This window comes from Tauraco erythrolophus, unplaced genomic scaffold, assembly GCF_009769465.1.
Source record: "Tauraco erythrolophus isolate bTauEry1 unplaced genomic scaffold, bTauEry1.pri scaffold_73_arrow_ctg1, whole genome shotgun sequence".
Taxonomy (NCBI): domain Eukaryota; kingdom Metazoa; phylum Chordata; class Aves; order Musophagiformes; family Musophagidae; genus Tauraco; species Tauraco erythrolophus.
Window position 1 is genome coordinate 64399 of NW_028238640.1, and position 21165 is coordinate 85563.

At 58.0% G+C, this 21165-nt stretch overlaps 8 non-coding genes across 8 annotated transcripts; all 8 read left to right on the forward strand.

The window, feature by feature from the left end:
- The first annotated feature begins 5649 nt into the window (after positions 1 to 5649).
- LOC147525760 (U2 spliceosomal RNA) lies at positions 5650 to 5840 on the forward strand. Its single transcript, XR_015223000.1, has one exon. It is a non-coding gene; the product is annotated as a U2 spliceosomal RNA (small nuclear RNA).
- Positions 5841 to 7484: 1644 nt separating this feature from the next.
- On the forward strand, positions 7485 to 7675 carry LOC147525761 (U2 spliceosomal RNA). The gene has a single exon (XR_015222996.1). It is a non-coding gene; the product is annotated as a U2 spliceosomal RNA (small nuclear RNA).
- Positions 7676 to 9459: 1784 nt separating this feature from the next.
- Positions 9460 to 9650, forward strand: LOC147525762 (U2 spliceosomal RNA). Its single transcript, XR_015223001.1, has one exon. It is a non-coding gene; the product is annotated as a U2 spliceosomal RNA (small nuclear RNA).
- Positions 9651 to 11425: 1775 nt separating this feature from the next.
- Positions 11426 to 11616, forward strand: LOC147525763 (U2 spliceosomal RNA). Its single transcript, XR_015223002.1, has one exon. It is a non-coding gene; the product is annotated as a U2 spliceosomal RNA (small nuclear RNA).
- A 1784-nt stretch (positions 11617 to 13400) lies between these two features.
- On the forward strand, positions 13401 to 13591 carry LOC147525764 (U2 spliceosomal RNA). The gene has a single exon (XR_015223003.1). It is a non-coding gene; the product is annotated as a U2 spliceosomal RNA (small nuclear RNA).
- Positions 13592 to 15365: 1774 nt separating this feature from the next.
- Positions 15366 to 15556, forward strand: LOC147525765 (U2 spliceosomal RNA). The gene has a single exon (XR_015223004.1). It is a non-coding gene; the product is annotated as a U2 spliceosomal RNA (small nuclear RNA).
- A 1784-nt stretch (positions 15557 to 17340) lies between these two features.
- On the forward strand, positions 17341 to 17531 carry LOC147525766 (U2 spliceosomal RNA). The gene has a single exon (XR_015222997.1). It is a non-coding gene; the product is annotated as a U2 spliceosomal RNA (small nuclear RNA).
- A 1774-nt stretch (positions 17532 to 19305) lies between these two features.
- On the forward strand, positions 19306 to 19496 carry LOC147525767 (U2 spliceosomal RNA). Its single transcript, XR_015222998.1, has one exon. It is a non-coding gene; the product is annotated as a U2 spliceosomal RNA (small nuclear RNA).
- Positions 19497 to 21165: the final 1669 nt, after the last annotated feature.

A 21165-nucleotide genomic window follows, 5' to 3' on the forward strand; every position in this document is an offset into this window, starting at 1 on the left:
CTACAGAGCTTCGTAAAGACCTACAGAGCCATACAGAGCATCCTAAAGCCTTACAGAGCTCTACAGGGCTTCGTAAAGCCCTTCAGAGCCGTACAGAACTCTACAGACCTTCGTAAAGACCTACAGAGCCCTACAGTGTTTCCTAAAGCCCTACAGAGTCCTATAGAGCTTCTTAAAGCCCTCCAGAGCCCTACAGAGCTTTACAGGGCTTCGTAAAGCCCTAAAGAGCCCTACAGAACTCTACAGAGCTTCGTAAACACCTACAGAGCTCTACAGATGTTCCCAAAGCCCTACAGAGCTTCCTAAAGCCCTACAGAGCGCTACAAGTCTTCCTAAAGCCCTACAGAGCTTCCTAAAGCCCTACAGAGCCCTACAGATGTCTACAGAGCCCTACAGACATTCGTAAAGCGTTACAGAGCCATACAGAGCCCATCAGAGCTCCACCGAGCCCTACAGAGCTTCGTAAAGCGCTACAGAGCCCTGCAGAGACCTACAGAGCTCTGCAGAGCACTACAGGGCTTCGTAAAGCCCTACAGAGCCCTACAGACCTTCCTAAAGCCCTACAGAAGCCCTACAGAACTTTGCAAAGCCCTACAGAGCTTCCTAAAGCCCTACAGAGCCTTGCAGAGCCCTACAGGGCTTCGTAACGCCCTACAGAGCCCAACAGAGCTTTGTAAGGCCTTACAGAGGCCTACAGAAGCACTACAGAAGCCCTACAGAGCCCTACAGGGCTTCGTAAAGCTCTGCAGAGACCTGCAGAGATCTACAGAGCCCTACAGAGGTTCGTAAGGCCCTACAGAGCCCTACAGATCTTTACAGAAGCCCTACAGACCTCTACAGAGCGCTACAGAGCTGTGTAACGCCCTAAAGAGCTTTACAGAGTCCTACAGAAGCCCTACAAAGCCCTACAGAGTCCTAGAGAGCACTACAGAGCTCTACAGAGCCCTACAGGGCTTCGTTAAACCCTACAGAGCCCTGTAGAGCCCTACAGAGAACTACAGAGCTTCCTAAACCCCTGCAGAACCCTACAGAGATTCATAAAGCCCTACAGAGCCCTACAGAGCTTTGTAATCCCTACAGAGCCCTACAGAGCTCTAGAGAGCCCTACAGAGGTCTGTAAAGCCATGCAGAGCCCTACAGAGCTCTAGAGAGTCCTTCAGGCCTTCGTAAAGCCCAGCAGATCGCTACAGAGCTTCCTAAAGACCTACAGAGCCGTGCAGAGCTCTACAGAAGCCCTACAGAGCCCTGCAGAGCCCTACAGGGCTTCGTAAAGCCCTACAGAAGCCCTACAGAGCACTACAGAGATTTGCAAAGCCCTACAGAGCTTCCTAAAGCCCTACAGAGCCTTGCAGAGCCCTACAGGGCTTCGTAAAGCCCTGCAGAGCCCTGCAGAGATTCATAAAGCCCTACAGAGCTTTGTAATCCCTGCAGAGCCCTACAGAGGTCTGTAAAGCCCTGCAGAGCCCTACAGAGCTTCCTAAAGCCATGCAGAGCCCTACAGAGCTCTACAGAGTCCTTCAGGCCTTCGTAAAGCCCAGCAGATCGCTACAGAGCTTCCTAAAAACCTACAGAGCCGTGCAGAGCTCTACAGAAGCCCTGCAGAGCCCTACAGGGCTTCATAAAGCCCTACAGGAGCCCTACAGGAGCCCTACAGAGCTTTGTAGGCCTTACAGAGCTTTGTAGGCCTTACAGAGCTTCGTAGGCCTTACAGAGCTTCGTAGGCCTTACAGAGCTTCGTAGGCCTTACAGAGCTTCGTAGGCCTTACAGAGCTTCGTAGGCCTTACAGAGCTTCGTAGGCCTTACAGAGCTTCGTAGGCCTTACAGAGCCCTACAGAGCTTCGTAAGGCCCTACAGAGCACTACAGAGCTCTACAGAAGCCCTACAATGCACTATAGAGCCCTACAGAGCCCTACAGAGATTCCTAAAGCCCTACAGATCCCTGCAGAGCCCTACAGAGCCCTACAGAGATTCATAAAGACCTACAGTGCTTTTCAGAGCCCTACAGAGCTTCCTAAAGCCCTACAGAGATCTACAGAGCTCTACAGAGCCCTACATAAGACCTAAAAACCCCTTACAGAGCTCTACAGAAGCACTACAAAGCCCTACAGAGCCTTACAGAGTTTTGTAAAGCCCTACAAAGCCCTACAGAGCTTCCTAAAGCCCTACAGAAGCCCTACAGAGCTTCATAAAGCACTACATAAGCCCTGCAATGCACTACAGAGCTCTAGAGAGCCCTACAGAGCTTCGTAAGGCCCTACAGAGCTTCGTAAGGCCCTACAGAAGCCCTACAGCACCTTACAGCGCTTCATAAAGCCCTACAGAGCTCTACAGAGCTTCCTAAAGCCCTACAGAAGCCCTGCGAAGCCCTACAGAGCTTTACAGAGCCCTACAGAGCTTCATAAAGCCCTACAGACCCCTACAGAGCTTCCTAAAGTACTACAGAGATCTACAGAAGCCCTACAGAGCCCTACAGATCTCTAAAGAACCCTACAGAGCTTTGTAAAGCCCTACAGAGCTTCCTAAAGCTCTACAGAGCCCTACAGAAGCCCTACGAAGCCCTACAGAGCTTCATAAAGCCCTACAAAGCCCTACAGTTTTGTAAAGCCCTACAAAGCCCTACAGAGCTTCCTAAAGACCTACAGAGCCCTACAGAACTCTACAGAGCCCTACAGAGATTTGCAAAGCCCTACAGAGCCCTACAGAGCTCTACACAGCCCTACAGAGATTTGTAAGGCTCTACAGAGCCTTACAGAGCCCTACAGAGCTTCGTAGGCCCTACAGAGCCTTACAGAGCCCTACAGAGCTTCGTGAAGCCCTACAGAGCCCTACAGAAGCCCTACAGAGCTTTACAGAGCCCTACTGAGCTTCATAAAGCCCTACAGAGCCCTACAGAGCTTTGTAAAGACCTACAGAGCCCTACAGAGCTTCCTAAAGCTCTACAGAGCTCTACAGAAGCCCTACTGTGCTCTACAGAGACCTACAGAGATTCGTAAGGCCCTACAGAGCCCTATAGAGCCCTACAGGGCTTCGTAAAGCTCCGCAGAGCCCTACAGAAGCCCTACAATGCACTACAGAGCCCTACAGAGATTCCTAAAGCCCTACAGATCGCTGCAGAGCCCTACAGAGCTTCGTAAAGACCTACAGTGCTTTTCAGAGCCCTACAGAGCTCTACAAAGCTCTGCAGAGCCCTACATAAGACCTACAAACCCCTACAGAGCTCTACAGAAGCACTACAAAGCCCTACAGAGCCCTACAGGGTTTTGTAAAGCCCTACAGAGCCCTACAGAGCTTCATAAAGCCCTACATAAGCCCTACAATGCACTACAGAGCTCTAGAGAGCCGTACAAAGCTTCGTAAGGCCCTACAGAGATTTACAGAGCCCTACAGAGCTCTGCAGAGCTCTACAGAGCACTACAGAAGCTCTACAATACACTATAGAGCCCTACAGAGCTTTACAGAGCCCTACAGAGCTTCATAAAGCCCTACAGAGCCCTACAGAACTCTACAGAGCCCTACAGAGATTTGTAAAGCCCTACAGAGCCCTACAGAGCTTCCTAAAGCCCTACATAAGCCCTACAATGCACTACAGAGCTCTAGAGAGCCCTACAAATCTTCGTAAGGCCCTACAGAGATTTACAGAGCCCTACAGAGCTCTACAGAGCCTTATACAAGCCCTACAATGCACTACAGAGCCCTACACAGCCCTACAGAGCTCTGCAGAGCTCTACAGAGCACTACAGAAGCTCTACAAAGGCCTACAGGGCCCTACAGAGCTTTACAGAGTCCTACAGAGCTTCATAAAGCCCTACAGAGCCCTACAGAACTCTACAGAGCCCTACAGAGATTTGTAAAGACCTACAGAGCCCTACAGAGCTTCATAAAGCCCTACATAAGCCCTACAATGCACTACAGAGCTCTAGAGAGCCCTACAAATCTTCGTAAGGCCCTACAGAGATTTACAGAGCCCTACAGAGCTCTACAGAGCCTTATACAAGCCCTACAATGCACTACAGAGCCCTACACAGCCCTACAGAGCTCTGCAGAGCTCTACAGAGCACTACAGAAGCTCTACAAAGGCCTACAGGGCCCTACAGAGCTTTACAGAGTCCTACAGATCTTCATAAAGCCCTACAGAGCCCTACAGAGATTTGTAAAGACCTACAGAGCCCTACAGAGATTCATAAAGCTCTACAGAAGCCCTACAGAGATTTGTAAAGACCTACAGAGCCCTACAGAGATTCATAAAGCTCTACAGAAGCCCTACAGAGATTTGTAAAGACCTACAGAGCCCTACAGACCTTCCTAAAGCCCTACAGAGCTTTACAGACCCCTACAGAGCTTCATAAAGCCCTACAGAGCTTCCTAAAGCTTTACAGAGCCCTACAGAGCCCTACAAAGCTCTACAGAGCCCTACAGAGATTTATAAGGCCTTACAGAGCCTTACAGAGCCCTACAGAGCTTCGTAAGGCCCTACAGAAGCCCTACAATGCACTACAGAGCCCTACACAGCTCTACAGAACCCTACACAGCCCTACAGAAGCCCTACTAAGCCCTACAAAGGCCTACAGAGCCCTACAGAACTCTAAAGAGCCCTACAGAGCTTCCTAAAGCTCTACAGAGCTCTACAGAAGTCCTACAGAGCTCTACAGAAGTCCTACAGAGCTCTACAGAGCTTTGTAAGGCCGTACAGAGCCTTACAGAGCCCTACAGAGCTTCGTAAGGCCTTACAGAGCCCTACAGAGATCTACAGAGACCTACAGAAGCCCTACAATGCACTACAGAGCCCTACAGAAGCCCTACAGAGCTTCATAAAGCACTACAGAGCCCTACAGAACTCTACAGAGCCCTACAGAGCTTCATAAAGCTCTACAGAGCTTTACAGAAGCCCTACAAAGCCCTACAGAGATCTAAAGAGCCCTACAAAGATTTGTAAGGCCCTACAGAGCTCTACATAGTCCTACAGAGACCTACAGAGATTTGTAAAGCCCTACAGAGCTTCCTAAAGACCTACAGAGCTCTACAGAGCCCTACAGAAGCCCTATAGAGCTCTACAAAGCCCTACAGAGCTCTACAGAGCCCTACATAAGACCTACAAACCCCTACATAGCACTAGAGAGCTCTACAGAGCCCTACGGGGCTTCGTAATGTCCTACAGAGCACTACAGAAGCCCTACAAAGCCTTACAGAGCTCTACAGAGCCATAAAGAGTTTTGTAAAGCCCTAAAAAGCCTTACAGAGCTTCCTAAAGACCTACAGAGCTCTACAGAGCTTCATAAAGCCCTACAGAGCTTTACAGAGCCCTCCAGAACTCTACAGAGCCCTACAGAGCTTCCTAAAGCTCTACAGAGCTTCCTAAAGCCCTACAGAAGCCTTACGAAGCCTTACGAAGCCCTACAGAGCCCTACAGAGCTCTACAGAGCCCTACAGAGATTTGTAAGGCCCTACAGAGCTCTACAGAGCCCTACAGAGCTTCCTAAAGTCTTACAGAGCCCTACAGAGCGCTCAGCGGGGAGCTGGGGGCGCGGAGCGCGGCGGGACCGCGCAGAAGCTGCGGGGAGCGGAGCGGGGCCGGGGGGTCGGGGCGGGCGCAGCGGCCGTCACCGCGGTGTCGGGGCGGGCGGGGCCGGCGGCGCGGCGGCGGTGCCGGCATCGCTTCTCGGCCTTTTGGCTAAGATCAAGTGTAGTATCTGTTCTTATCAGTTTAATATCTGATACGTCCGCGATGAGCGGACTTTATATTAAACGGATTTTTGGGCGCGGGAGTTGGATCCGGAACTTGTTCCCTCCGCTCCGCGCATCGTCCCGGTATTGCAGCGCCTCCGGAAACGGTGCACCCCCCACCCGGGGGAGTTATTCCGGTAAAAAACAGAGCGGGAACCGAGCGGGATGGCGAGAGATTCCCGGCGGGTAAGCGGGAGCTCCGAGATGAACTCCGTGCGGTCCTCATTAGCATAGCGCGCCCCTATAGAGCCCTACAGAGCCCCATAAAGCCCTCACAAAGCCCTATAGAGCCCTCATGAGACCTGCAGAGCCTTACAGAGCCCTGTAGAGCCTCACACAACCCTATAGAGTCCCATGAAGCCCCACAGAGCCCTACAGAGTCCCACAGAACCCTATAGAGCCCCATAGATTCCTATAGAGCCCTACAGAGCCCCACCGACCCCCGTAGAGTCCCACCGAGACCTATAGAGCCAAACAGAACCCTATAGAGCCCAACAGAGCTTTACAGAGCCCCATAGAGCCCCACAGTGCCCTATAGAGACATATAGAGCCCCACAGAGCCCTATAGAGCTTCACAGTCCCTTACAGAGACCCACAGAGCCCTATAGATACCAATAAAGACGTATAGAGCCCCACAGAGCCCTATAGAGCCCCACAGCGCCCTATACATCCCTACAGAGCCCTACAGAGCCCAAATAGAGCCCAGAAGAGCCCTATAGAGACATATTGAGCCCCATAGAGCCCCACAGAACCCTATAGATCCCTACTAAGCCCTATAGAGCTTCACAGTCCCCTACAGAGCCCCAAAGAGCCTTAGAGAGCACCACAGCCCCCCACAGAGCCCTATAGAGTCCCACAGAGCCCTATACATCCCTACAGAGCCCTATAGAGCCCAAATAGAGCTCAACAGAGCCCTATAGAGACATATTGAGCCCCACAGAGCCCTATAGAGTCCCACTGAGCCCTATACATCCCTACAGAGCCCAATAGAGCCCAAACAGAGCTCAACAGAGCCCTATATTGAGCCCCATAGAGCCCCACAGAACCCTATAGATCCCTATTAAGCCCTATAGAGTCCCATAGAGCCCTATAGAGCGCCACAGAGTCCCATAGAGCCCTATAGATCTCCACAGAGCCCTATAGAGCCCTGCAGAGCCCTACAGAGCCCCAGAGCTCACCAGAGACACATAGAACCCAACAGAGCCTCATAGAGCCATATAGAGCCCTACAGAGCCCCACAGGGCCCCATAGAGCCCTATAGAGCGCCACAGAGTCTCATAAAGCCCCACAGAGCCCTACAGAGCCCCATCGAGCCCTATAGAGTCTCACAGAGCCCTACAGAGCTTCACAGAGCCCTACAGAAGCCCCACGGAGCCCCACGGAGGGGGCGGGGCACACGCAAATCGCAGCGCGGGGGGCGCCAATCAGGAGGCGGCGGGGCCGCGACGGGGCGGGGCGCGGGTGGAGCGGGGGGCGGGGCAGGCGGAGCGGAGGGCGGTTCCGGGCGGGTGGGCGGGGCGAATGCCAGGCAGGGGCGGTGCTATGCTAACGAGCCGCGCACGGCCTCATGGGAGGGGCCGCCGTTGCGCTCCCCCGGCGCTCAGCGGGGAGCGGGGGGCGCGGAGCGCGGCGGGACCGCGCGGAAGCTGCGGGGAGCGGAGCGCGGAGCGGGGCCGGGGGGTCGGGGCGGGCGCAGCGGCCGTCACCGCGGTGTCGGGGCGGGCGGGGCCGGCGGGGCCGGCGGCGCGGCGGCGGTACCGGCATCGCTTCTCGGCCTTTTGGCTAAGATCAAGTGTAGTATCTGTTCTTATCAGTTTAATATCTGATACGTCCGCGATGAGCGGACTTTATATTAAACGGATTTTTGGGCGCGGGAGTTGGATCCGGAACTTGTTCCCTCCGCTCCGCGCATCGTCCCGGTATTGCAGCGCCTCCGGGAACGGTGCACCCCCCACCCGGGGGAGTTATTCCGGTAAAAAACAGAGCGGGAACCGAGCGGGATGGCGAGAGATTCCCGGCGGGTAAGCGGGAGCTCCGAGATGAACTCCGTGCGGTCCTCATTAGCATAGCGCGCCCCTATAGAGCCCTACAGAGCCCCATAAAGCCCTCACAAAGCCCTACAGAGCCCTCATGAGACCTGCAGAGCCTTACAGAGCCCTGTAGAGCCTCACACAACCCTATAGAGTCCCATGAAGCCCCACAGAGCCCTACAGAGTCCCACAGAACCCTATAGAGCCCCATAGATTCCTATAGAGCCCTACGGAGCCCCACCGACCCCCGTAGAGTCCCACCGAGCCCTATAGAGCCAAACAGAACCCTACAGAGCCCCATAGAGCCCAACAGAGCTTTACAGAGCCCCATAGAGCCCCACAGTGCCCTATAGAGACATATAGAGCCCCACAGAGCCCTATAGAGCTTCACAGTCCCTTACAGAGCCCCACAGAGCCCTATAGATACCAATAAAGACGTATAGAGCCCCACAGAGCCCTATAGAGCCCCACAGCGCCCTATACATCCCTACAGAGCCCTACAGAGCCCAAATAGAGCCCAGAAGAGCCCTATAGAGACATATTGAGCCCCACAGAGCCCCGTAGAGCCCCACAGAACCTTATAGATCCCTACTAATCCCTACAGAGCCCTATAGAGCCCCACAGAGCCCTATAGAGCTTCACAGTCCCCTACAGAGCCCCAAAGAGCCTTAGAGAGCACCACAGCCCCCCACAGAGCCCTATAGAGTCCCACAGAGCCCTATACATCCCTACAGAGCCCTATAGAGCCCAAATAGAGCTCAACAGAGCCCTATAGAGACATATTGAGCCCCACAGAGCCCTATAGAGTCCCACAGAGCCCTATACATCCCTACAGAGCCCAATAGAGCCCAAACAGAGCTCAACAGAGCCCTATATTAAGCCCCACAGAGCCCCATAGAGCCCCACAGAACCCTATAGATCCCTACTAAGCCCTACTAAGCCCTATAGAGTCCCATAGAGCCATATAGAGCCCCACAGAGCCCTATAGAGCCCCACAGAGCCCTATAGAGCGCCACAGAGTCCCATAGAGCCCTATAGATCTCCACAGAGCCCTATAGAGCCCTGCAGAGCCCTACAGAGCCCCAGAGCTCACCAGAGACACATAGAACCCAACAGAGCCTCATAGAGCCATATAGAGCCCTACAGAGCCCCACAGGGCCCCATAGAGCCGTATAGAGCCCCACAGAGCCCTATAGAGCGCCACAGAGTCTCATAAAGCCCCACAGAGCCCTACAGAGCCCCATCGAGCCTCATCGAGCCCTATAGAGTCTCACAGAGCCCTACAGAGCTTCACAGAGCCCTACAGAAGCCCCACGGAGCCCCACGGAGGGGGCGGGGCACACGCAAATCGCAGCGCGGGGGGCGCCAATCAGGAGGCGGCGGGGCCGCGACGGGGCGGGGCGCGGGTGGAGCGGGGGGCGGGGCAGGCGGAGCGGAGGGCGGTTCCGGGCGGGTGGGCGGGGCGAATGCCAGGCAGGGGCGGTGCTATGCTAACGAGCCGCGCACGGCCTCATGGGAGGGGCCGCCGTTGCGCTCCCCCGGCGCTCAGCGGGGAGCGGGGGGCGCGGAGCGCGGCGGGACCGCGCGGAAGCTGCGGGGAGCGGAGCGCGGAGCGGGGCCGGGGGGTCGGGGCGGGCGCAGCGGCCGTCACCGCGGTGTCGGGGCGGGCGGGGCCGGCGGGGCCGGCGGCGCGGCGGCGGTACCGGCATCGCTTCTCGGCCTTTTGGCTAAGATCAAGTGTAGTATCTGTTCTTATCAGTTTAATATCTGATACGTCCGCGATGAGCGGACTTTATATTAAACGGATTTTTGGGCGCGGGAGTTGGATCCGGAACTTGTTCCCTCCGCTCCGCGCATCGTCCCGGTATTGCAGCGCCTCCGGGAACGGTGCACCCCCCACCCGGGGGAGTTATTCCGGTAAAAAACAGAGCGGGAACCGAGCGGGATGGCGAGAGATTCCCGGCGGGTAAGCGGGAGCTCCGAGATGAACTCCGTGCGGTCCTCATTAGCATAGCGCGCCCCTATAGAGCCCTACAGAGCCCCATAAAGCCCTCACAAAGCCCTACAGAGCCCTCATGAGACCTGCAGAGCCTTACAGAGCCCTGTAGAGCCTCACACAACCCTATAGAGTCCCATGAAGCCCCACAGAGCCCTACAGAGTCCCACAGAACCCTATAGAGCCCCATAGATTCCTATAGAGCCCTACGGAGCCCCACCGACCCCCGTAGAGTCCCACCGAGCCCTATAGAGCCAAACAGAACCCTACAGAGCCCCATAGAGCCCAACAGAGCTTTACAGAGCCCCATAGAGCCCCACAGTGCCCTATAGAGACATATAGAGCCCCACAGAGCCCTATAGAGCTTCACAGTCCCTTACAGAGCCCCACAGAGCCCTATAGATACCAATAAAGACGTATAGAGCCCCACAGAGCCCTATAGAGCCCCACAGCGCCCTATACATCCCTACAGAGCCCTACAGAGCCCAAATAGAGCCCAGAAGAGCCCTATAGAGACATATTGAGCCCCACAGAGCCCCGTAGAGCCCCACAGAACCTTATAGATCCCTACTAATCCCTACAGAGCCCTATAGAGCCCCACAGAGCCCTATAGAGCTTCACAGTCCCCTACAGAGCCCCAAAGAGCCTTAGAGAGCACCACAGCCCCCCACAGAGCCCTATAGAGTCCCACAGAGCCCTATACATCCCTACAGAGCCCTATAGAGCCCAAATAGAGCTCAACAGAGCCCTATAGAGACATATTGAGCCCCACAGAGCCCTATAGAGTCCCACAGAGCCCTATACATCCCTACAGAGCCCAATAGAGCCCAAACAGAGCTCAACAGAGCCCTATATTAAGCCCCACAGAGCCCCATAGAGCCCCACAGAACCCTATAGATCCCTACTAAGCCCTACTAAGCCCTATAGAGTCCCATAGAGCCATATAGAGCCCCACAGAGCCCTATAGAGCCCCATAGAGCCCTATAGAGCGCCACAGAGTCCCATAGAGCCCTATAGATCTCCACAGAGCCCTATAGAGCCCTGCAGAGCCCTACAGAGCCCCAGAGCTCACCAGAGACACATAGAACCCAACAGAGCCTCATAGAGCCATATAGAGCCCTACAGAGCCCCACAGGGCCCCATAGAGCCGTATAGAGCCCCACAGAGCCCTATAGAGCGCCACAGAGTCTCATAAAGCCCTACAGAGCCCCATCGAGCCTCATCGAGCCCTATAGAGTCTCACAGAGCCCTACAGAGCTTCACAGAGCCCTACAGAAGCCCCACGGAGCCCCACGGAGGGGGCGGGGCACACGCAAATCGCAGCGCGGGGGGCGCCAATCAGGAGGCGGCGGGGCCGCGACGGGGCGGGGCGCGGGTGGAGCGGGGGGGCGGGGCAGGCGGAGCGGAGGGCGGTTCCGGGCGGGTGGGCGGGGCGAATGCCAGGCAGGGGCGGTGCTATGCTAACGAGCCGCGCACGGCCTCATGGGAGGGGCCGCCGTTGCGCTCCCCCGGCGCTCAGCGGGGAGCGGGGGGCGCGGAGCGCGGCGGGACCGCGCGGAAGCTGCGGGGAGCGGAGCGCGGAGCGGGGCCGGGGGGTCGGGGCGGGCGCAGCGGCCGTCACCGCGGTGTCGGGGCGGGCGGGGCCGGCGGGGCCGGCGGCGCGGCGGCGGTACCGGCATCGCTTCTCGGCCTTTTGGCTAAGATCAAGTGTAGTATCTGTTCTTATCAGTTTAATATCTGATACGTCCGCGATGAGCGGACTTTATATTAAACGGATTTTTGGGCGCGGGAGTTGGATCCGGAACTTGTTCCCTCCGCTCCGCGCATCGTCCCGGTATTGCAGCGCCTCCGGGAACGGTGCACCCCCCACCCGGGGGAGTTATTCCGGTAAAAAACAGAGCGGGAACCGAGCGGGATGGCGAGAGATTCCCGGCGGGTAAGCGGGAGCTCCGAGATGAACTCCGTGCGGTCCTCATTAGCATAGCGCGCCCCTATAGAGCCCTACAGAGCCCCATAAAGCCCTCACAAAGCCCTACAGAGCCCTCATGAGACCTGCAGAGCCTTACAGAGCCCTGTAGAGCCTCACACAACCCTATAGAGTCCCATGAAGCCCCACAGAGCCCTACAGAGTCCCACAGAACCCTATAGAGCCCCATAGATTCCTATAGAGCCCTACGGAGCCCCACCGACCCCCGTAGAGTCCCACCGAGCCCTATAGAGCCAAACAGAACCCTACAGAGCCCCATAGAGCCCAACAGAGCTTTACAGAGCCCCATAGAGCCCCACAGTGCCCTATAGAGACATATAGAGCCCCACAGAGCCCTATAGAGCTTCACAGTCCCTTACAGAGCCCCACAGAGCCCTATAGATACCAATAAAGACGTATAGAGCCCCACAGAGCCCTATAGAGCCCCACAGCGCCCTATACATCCCTACAGAGCCCTACAGAGCCCAAATAGAGCCCAGAAGAGCCCTATAGAGACATATTGAGCCCCACAGAGCCCCGTAGAGCCCCACAGAACCTTATAGATCCCTACTAATCCCTACAGAGCCCTATAGAGCCCCACAGAGCCCTATAGAGCTTCACAGTCCCCTACAGAGCCCCAAAGAGCCTTAGAGAGCACCACAGCCCCCCACAGAGCCCTATAGAGTCCCACAGAGCCCTATACATCCCTACAGAGCCCTATAGAGCCCAAATAGAGCTCAACAGAGCCCTATAGAGACATATTGAGCCCCACAGAGCCCTATAGAGTCCCACAGAGCCCTATACATCCCTACAGAGCCCAATAGAGCCCAAACAGAGCTCAACAGAGCCCTATATTAAGCCCCACAGAGCCCCATAGAGCCCCACAGAACCCTATAGATCCCTACTAAGCCCTACTAAGCCCTATAGAGTCCCATAGAGCCATATAGAGCCCCACAGAGCCCTATAGAGCCCCATAGAGCCCTATAGAGCGCCACAGAGTCCCATAGAGCCCTATAGATCTCCACAGAGCCCTATAGAGCCCTGCAGAGCCCTACAGAGCCCCAGAGCTCACCAGAGACACATAGAACCCAACAGAGCCTCATAGAGCCATATAGAGCCCTACAGAGCCCCACAGGGCCCCATAGAGCCGTATAGAGCCCCACAGAGCCCTATAGAGCGCCACAGAGTCTCATAAAGCCCCACAGAGCCCTACAGAGCCCCATCGAGCCTCATCGAGCCCTATAGAGTCTCACAGAGCCCTACAGAGCTTCACAGAGCCCTACAGAAGCCCCACGGAGCCCCACGGAGGGGGCGGGGCACACGCAAATCGCAGCGCGGGGGGCGCCAATCAGGAGGCGGCGGGGCCGCGACGGGGCGGGGCGCGGGTGGAGCGGGGGGCGGGGCAGGCGGAGCGGAGGGCGGTTCCGGGCGGGTGGGCGGGGCGAATGCCAGGCAGGGGCGGTGCTATGCTAACGAGCCGCGCACGGCCTCATGGGAGGGGCCGCCGTTGCGCTCCCCCGGCGCTCAGCGGGGAGCGGGGGGCGCGGAGCGCGGCGGGACCGCGCGGAAGCTGCGGGGAGCGGAGCGCGGAGCGGGGCCGGGGGGTCGGGGCGGGCGCAGCGGCCGTCACCGCGGTGTCGGGGCGGGCGGGGCCGGCGGGGCCGGCGGCGCGGCGGCGGTACCGGCATCGCTTCTCGGCCTTTTGGCTAAGATCAAGTGTAGTATCTGTTCTTATCAGTTTAATATCTGATACGTCCGCGATGAGCGGACTTTATATTAAACGGATTTTTGGGCGCGGGAGTTGGATCCGGAACTTGTTCCCTCCGCTCCGCGCATCGTCCCGGTATTGCAGCGCCTCCGGGAACGGTGCACCCCCCACCCGGGGGAGTTATTCCGGTAAAAAACAGAGCGGGAACCGAGCGGGATGGCGAGAGATTCCCGGCGGGTAAGCGGGAGCTCCGAGATGAACTCCGTGCGGTCCTCATTAGCATAGCGCGCCCCTATAGAGCCCTACAGAGCCCCATAAAGCCCTCACAAAGCCCTACAGAGCCCTCATGAGACCTGCAGAGCCTTACAGAGCCCTGTAGAGCCTCACACAACCCTATAGAGTCCCATGAAGCCCCACAGAGCCCTACAGAGTCCCACAGAACCCTATAGAGCCCCATAGATTCCTATAGAGCCCTACGGAGCCCCACCGACCCCCGTAGAGTCCCACCGAGCCCTATAGAGCCAAACAGAACCCTACAGAGCCCCATAGAGCCCAACAGAGCTTTACAGAGCCCCATAGAGCCCCACAGTGCCCTATAGAGACATATAGAGCCCCACAGAGCCCTATAGAGCTTCACAGTCCCTTACAGAGCCCCACAGAGCCCTATAGATACCAATAAAGACGTATAGAGCCCCACAGAGCCCTATAGAGCCCCACAGCGCCCTATACATCCCTACAGAGCCCTACAGAGCCCAAATAGAGCCCAGAAGAGCCCTATAGAGACATATTGAGCCCCACAGAGCCCCGTAGAGCCCCACAGAACCTTATAGATCCCTACTAATCCCTACAGAGCCCTATAGAGCCCCACAGAGCCCTATAGAGCTTCACAGTCCCCTACAGAGCCCCAAAGAGCCTTAGAGAGCACCACAGCCCCCCACAGAGCCCTATAGAGTCCCACAGAGCCCTATACATCCCTACAGAGCCCTATAGAGCCCAAATAGAGCTCAACAGAGCCCTATAGAGACATATTGAGCCCCACAGAGCCCTATAGAGTCCCACAGAGCCCTATACATCCCTACAGAGCCCAATAGAGCCCAAACAGAGCTCAACAGAGCCCTATATTAAGCCCCACAGAGCCCCATAGAGCCCCACAGAACCCTATAGATCCCTACTAAGCCCTACTAAGCCCTATAGAGTCCCATAGAGCCATATAGAGCCCCACAGAGCCCTATAGAGCCCCATAGAGCCCTATAGAGCGCCACAGAGTCCCATAGAGCCCTATAGATCTCCACAGAGCCCTATAGAGCCCTGCAGAGCCCTACAGAGCCCCAGAGCTCACCAGAGACACATAGAACCCAACAGAGCCTCATAGAGCCATATAGAGCCCTACAGAGCCCCACAGGGCCCCATAGAGCCGTATAGAGCCCCACAGAGCCCTATAGAGCGCCACAGAGTCTCATAAAGCCCTACAGAGCCCCATCGAGCCTCATCGAGCCCTATAGAGTCTCACAGAGCCCTACAGAGCTTCACAGAGCCCTACAGAAGCCCCACGGAGCCCCACGGAGGGGGCGGGGCACACGCAAATCGCAGCGCGGGGGGCGCCAATCAGGAGGCGGCGGGGCCGCGACGGGGCGGGGCGCGGGTGGAGCGGGGGGCGGGGCAGGCGGAGCGGAGGGCGGTTCCGGGCGGGTGGGCGGGGCGAATGCCAGGCAGGGGCGGTGCTATGCTAACGAGCCGCGCACGGCCTCATGGGAGGGGCCGCCGTTGCGCTCCCCCGGCGCTCAGCGGGGAGCGGGGGGCGCGGAGCGCGGCGGGACCGCGCGGAAGCTGCGGGGAGCGGAGCGCGGAGCGGGGCCGGGGGGTCGGGGCGGGCGCAGCGGCCGTCACCGCGGTGTCGGGGCGGGCGGGGCCGGCGGGGCCGGCGGCGCGGCGGCGGTACCGGCATCGCTTCTCGGCCTTTTGGCTAAGATCAAGTGTAGTATCTGTTCTTATCAGTTTAATATCTGATACGTCCGCGATGAGCGGACTTTATATTAAACGGATTTTTGGGCGCGGGAGTTGGATCCGGAACTTGTTCCCTCCGCTCCGCGCATCGTCCCGGTATTGCAGCGCCTCCGGGAACGGTGCACCCCCCACCCGGGGGAGTTATTCCGGTAAAAAACAGAGCGGGAACCGAGCGGGATGGCGAGAGATTCCCGGCGGGTAAGCGGGAGCTCCGAGATGAACTCCGTGCGGTCCTCATTAGCATAGCGCGCCCCTATAGAGCCCTACAGAGCCCCATAAAGCCCTCACAAAGCCCTACAGAGCCCTCATGAGACCTGCAGAGCCTTACAGAGCCCTGTAGAGCCTCACACAACCCTATAGAGTCCCATGAAGCCCCACAGAGCCCTACAGAGTCCCACAGAACCCTATAGAGCCCCATAGATTCCTATAGAGCCCTACGGAGCCCCACCGACCCCCGTAGAGTCCCACCGAGCCCTATAGAGCCAAACAGAACCCTACAGAGCCCCATAGAGCCCAACAGAGCTTTACAGAGCCCCATAGAGCCCCACAGTGCCCTATAGAGACATATAGAGCCCCACAGAGCCCTATAGAGCTTCACAGTCCCTTACAGAGCCCCACAGAGCCCTATAGATACCAATAAAGACGTATAGAGCCCCACAGAGCCCTATAGAGCCCCACAGCGCCCTATACATCCCTACAGAGCCCTACAGAGCCCAAATAGAGCCCAGAAGAGCCCTATAGAGACATATTGAGCCCCACAGAGCCCCGTAGAGCCCCACAGAACCTTATAGATCCCTACTAATCCCTACAGAGCCCTATAGAGCCCCACAGAGCCCTATAGAGCTTCACAGTCCCCTACAGAGCCCCAAAGAGCCTTAGAGAGCACCACAGCCCCCCACAGAGCCCTATAGAGTCCCACAGAGCCCTATACATCCCTACAGAGCCCTATAGAGCCCAAATAGAGCTCAACAGAGCCCTATAGAGACATATTGAGCCCCACAGAGCCCTATAGAGTCCCACAGAGCCCTATACATCCCTACAGAGCCCAATAGAGCCCAAACAGAGCTCAACAGAGCCCTATATTAAGCCCCACAGAGCCCCATAGAGCCCCACAGAACCCTATAGATCCCTACTAAGCCCTACTAAGCCCTATAGAGTCCCATAGAGCCATATAGAGCCCCACAGAGCCCTATAGAGCCCCATAGAGCCCTATAGAGCGCCACAGAGTCCCATAGAGCCCTATAGATCTCCACAGAGCCCTATAGAGCCCTGCAGAGCCCTACAGAGCCCCAGAGCTCACCAGAGACACATAGAACCCAACAGAGCCTCATAGAGCCATATAGAGCCCTACAGAGCCCCACAGGGCCCCATAGAGCCGTATAGAGCCCCACAGAGCCCTATAGAGCGCCACAGAGTCTCATAAAGCCCCACAGAGCCCTACAGAGCCCCATCGAGCCTCATCGAGCCCTATAGAGTCTCACAGAGCCCTACAGAGCTTCACAGAGCCCTACAGAAGCCCCACGGAGCCCCACGGAGGGGGCGGGGCACACGCAAATCGCAGCGCGGGGGGCGCCAATCAGGAGGCGGCGGGGCCGCGACGGGGCGGGGCGCGGGTGGAGCGGGGGGCGGGGCAGGCGGAGCGGAGGGCGGTTCCGGGCGGGTGGGCGGGGCGAATGCCAGGCAGGGGCGGTGCTATGCTAACGAGCCGCGCACGGCCTCATGGGAGGGGCCGCCGTTGCGCTCCCCCGGCGCTCAGCGGGGAGCGGGGGGCGCGGAGCGCGGCGGGACCGCGCGGAAGCTGCGGGGAGCGGAGCGCGGAGCGGGGCCGGGGGGTCGGGGCGGGCGCAGCGGCCGTCACCGCGGTGTCGGGGCGGGCGGGGCCGGCGGGGCCGGCGGCGCGGCGGCGGTACCGGCATCGCTTCTCGGCCTTTTGGCTAAGATCAAGTGTAGTATCTGTTCTTATCAGTTTAATATCTGATACGTCCGCGATGAGCGGACTTTATATTAAACGGATTTTTGGGCGCGGGAGTTGGATCCGGAACTTGTTCCCTCCGCTCCGCGCATCGTCCCGGTATTGCAGCGCCTCCGGGAACGGTGCACCCCCCACCCGGGGGAGTTATTCCGGTAAAAAACAGAGCGGGAACCGAGCGGGATGGCGAGAGATTCCCGGCGGGTAAGCGGGAGCTCCGAGATGAACTCCGTGCGGTCCTCATTAGCATAGCGCGCCCCTATAGAGCCCTACAGAGCCCCATAAAGCCCTCACAAAGCCCTACAGAGCCCTCATGAGACCTGCAGAGCCTTACAGAGCCCTGTAGAGCCTCACACAACCCTATAGAGTCCCATGAAGCCCCACAGAGCCCTACAGAGTCCCACAGAACCCTATAGAGCCCCATAGATTCCTATAGAGCCCTACGGAGCCCCACCGACCCCCGTAGAGTCCCACCGAGCCCTATAGAGCCAAACAGAACCCTACAGAGCCCCATAGAGCCCAACAGAGCTTTACAGAGCCCCATAGAGCCCCACAGTGCCCTATAGAGACATATAGAGCCCCACAGAGCCCTATAGAGCTTCACAGTCCCTTACAGAGCCCCACAGAGCCCTATAGATACCAATAAAGACGTATAGAGCCCCACAGAGCCCTATAGAGCCCCACAGCGCCCTATACATCCCTACAGAGCCCTACAGAGCCCAAATAGAGCCCAGAAGAGCCCTATAGAGACATATTGAGCCCCACAGAGCCCCGTAGAGCCCCACAGAACCTTATAGATCCCTACTAATCCCTACAGAGCCCTATAGAGCCCCACAGAGCCCTATAGAGCTTCACAGTCCCCTACAGAGCCCCAAAGAGCCTTAGAGAGCACCACAGCCCCCCACAGAGCCCTATAGAGTCCCACAGAGCCCTATACATCCCTACAGAGCCCTATAGAGCCCAAATAGAGCTCAACAGAGCCCTATAGAGACATATTGAGCCCCACAGAGCCCTATAGAGTCCCACAGAGCCCTATACATCCCTACAGAGCCCAATAGAGCCCAAACAGAGCTCAACAGAGCCCTATATTAAGCCCCACAGAGCCCCATAGAGCCCCACAGAACCCTATAGATCCCTACTAAGCCCTACTAAGCCCTATAGAGTCCCATAGAGCCATATAGAGCCCCACAGAGCCCTATAGAGCCCCATAGAGCCCTATAGAGCGCCACAGAGTCCCATAGAGCCCTATAGATCTCCACAGAGCCCTATAGAGCCCTGCAGAGCCCTACAGAGCCCCAGAGCTCACCAGAGACACATAGAACCCAACAGAGCCTCATAGAGCCATATAGAGCCCTACAGAGCCCCACAGGGCCCCATAGAGCCGTATAGAGCCCCACAGAGCCCTATAGAGCGCCACAGAGTCTCATAAAGCCCTACAGAGCCCCATCGAGCCTCATCGAGCCCTATAGAGTCTCACAGAGCCCTACAGAGCTTCACAGAGCCCTACAGAAGCCCCACGGAGCCCCACGGAGGGGGCGGGGCACACGCAAATCGCAGCGCGGGGGGCGCCAATCAGGAGGCGGCGGGGCCGCGACGGGGCGGGGCGCGGGTGGAGCGGGGGGCGGGGCAGGCGGAGCGGAGGGCGGTTCCGGGCGGGTGGGCGGGGCGAATGCCAGGCAGGGGCGGTGCTATGCTAACGAGCCGCGCACGGCCTCATGGGAGGGGCCGCCGTTGCGCTCCCCCGGCGCTCAGCGGGGAGCGGGGGGCGCGGAGCGCGGCGGGACCGCGCGGAAGCTGCGGGGAGCGGAGCGCGGAGCGGGGCCGGGGGGTCGGGGCGGGCGCAGCGGCCGTCACCGCGGTGTCGGGGCGGGCGGGGCCGGCGGGGCCGGCGGCGCGGCGGCGGTACCGGCATCGCTTCTCGGCCTTTTGGCTAAGATCAAGTGTAGTATCTGTTCTTATCAGTTTAATATCTGATACGTCCGCGATGAGCGGACTTTATATTAAACGGATTTTTGGGCGCGGGAGTTGGATCCGGAACTTGTTCCCTCCGCTCCGCGCATCGTCCCGGTATTGCAGCGCCTCCGGGAACGGTGCACCCCCCACCCGGGGGAGTTATTCCGGTAAAAAACAGAGCGGGAACCGAGCGGGATGGCGAGAGATTCCCGGCGGGTAAGCGGGAGCTCCGAGATGAACTCCGTGCGGTCCTCATTAGCATAGCGCGCCCCTATAGAGCCCTACAGAGCCCCATAAAGCCCTCACAAAGCCCTACAGAGCCCTCATGAGACCTGCAGAGCCTTACAGAGCCCTGTAGAGCCTCACACAACCCTATAGAGTCCCATGAAGCCCCACAGAGCCCTACAGAGTCCCACAGAACCCTATAGAGCCCCATAGATTCCTATAGAGCCCTACGGAGCCCCACCGACCCCCGTAGAGTCCCACCGAGCCCTATAGAGCCAAACAGAACCCTACAGAGCCCCATAGAGCCCAACAGAGCTTTACAGAGCCCCATAGAGCCCCACAGTGCCCTATAGAGACATATAGAGCCCCACAGAGCCCTATAGAGCTTCACAGTCCCTTACAGAGCCCCACAGAGCCCTATAGATACCAATAAAGACGTATAGAGCCCCACAGAGCCCTATAGAGCCCCACAGCGCCCTATACATCCCTACAGAGCCCTACAGAGCCCAAATAGAGCCCAGAAGAGCCCTATAGAGACATATTGAGCCCCACAGAGCCCCGTAGAGCCCCACAGAACCTTATAGATCCCTACTAATCCCTACAGAGCCCTATAGAGCCCCACAGAGCCCTATAGAGCTTCACAGTCCCCTACAGAGCCCCAAAGAGCCTTAGAGAGCACCACAGCCCCCCACAGAGCCCTATAGAGTCCCACAGAGCCCTATACATCCCTACAGAGCCCTATAGAGCCCAAATAGAGCTCAACAGAGCCCTATAGAGACATATTGAGCCCCACAGAGCCCTATAGAGTCCCACAGAGCCCTATACATCCCTACAGAGCCCAATAGAGCCCAAACAGAGCTCAACAGAGCCCTATATTAAGCCCCACAGAGCCCCATAGAGCCCCACAGAACCCTATAGATCCCTACTAAGCCCTACTAAGCCCTATAGAGTCCCATAGAGCCCTATAGAGCCCCACAGAGCCCTATAGAGCCCCATAGAGTCCTATAGAGCCTTATAGAGCCCCACAGAGCCCCATAGAGCCTTATAGACCCCACAGAGCCCTATAGAGCCCCACAGAGCCCTACAGAGCCCCAGAGCTCACCAGAGACACATAGAACCCAACAGAGCCTCATAGAGCCATATAGAGCCCTACAGAGCCCCACAGGGCCCCATAGAGCCGTATAGAGCCCCACAGAGCCCTATAGAGCGCCACAGAGTCTCATAAAGCCCCACAGAGCCCTACAGAGCCCCATCGAGCCTCATCGAGCCCTATAGAGTCTCACAGAGCCCTACAGAGCTTCACAGAGCCCTACAGAAGCCCCACGGAGCCCCACGGAGGGGGCGGGGCACACGCAAATCGCAGCGCGGGGGGCGCCAATCAGGAGGCGGCGGGGCCGCGACGGGGCGGGGCGCGGGTGGAGCGGGGGGCGGGGCAGGCGGAGCGGAGGGCGGTTCCGGGCGGGTGGGCGGGGCGAATGCCAGGCAGGGGCGGTGCTATGCTAACGAGCCGCGCACGGCCTCATGGGAGGGGCCGCCGTTGCGCTCCCCCGGCGCTCAGCGGGGAGCGGGGGGCGCGGAGCGCGGCGGGACCG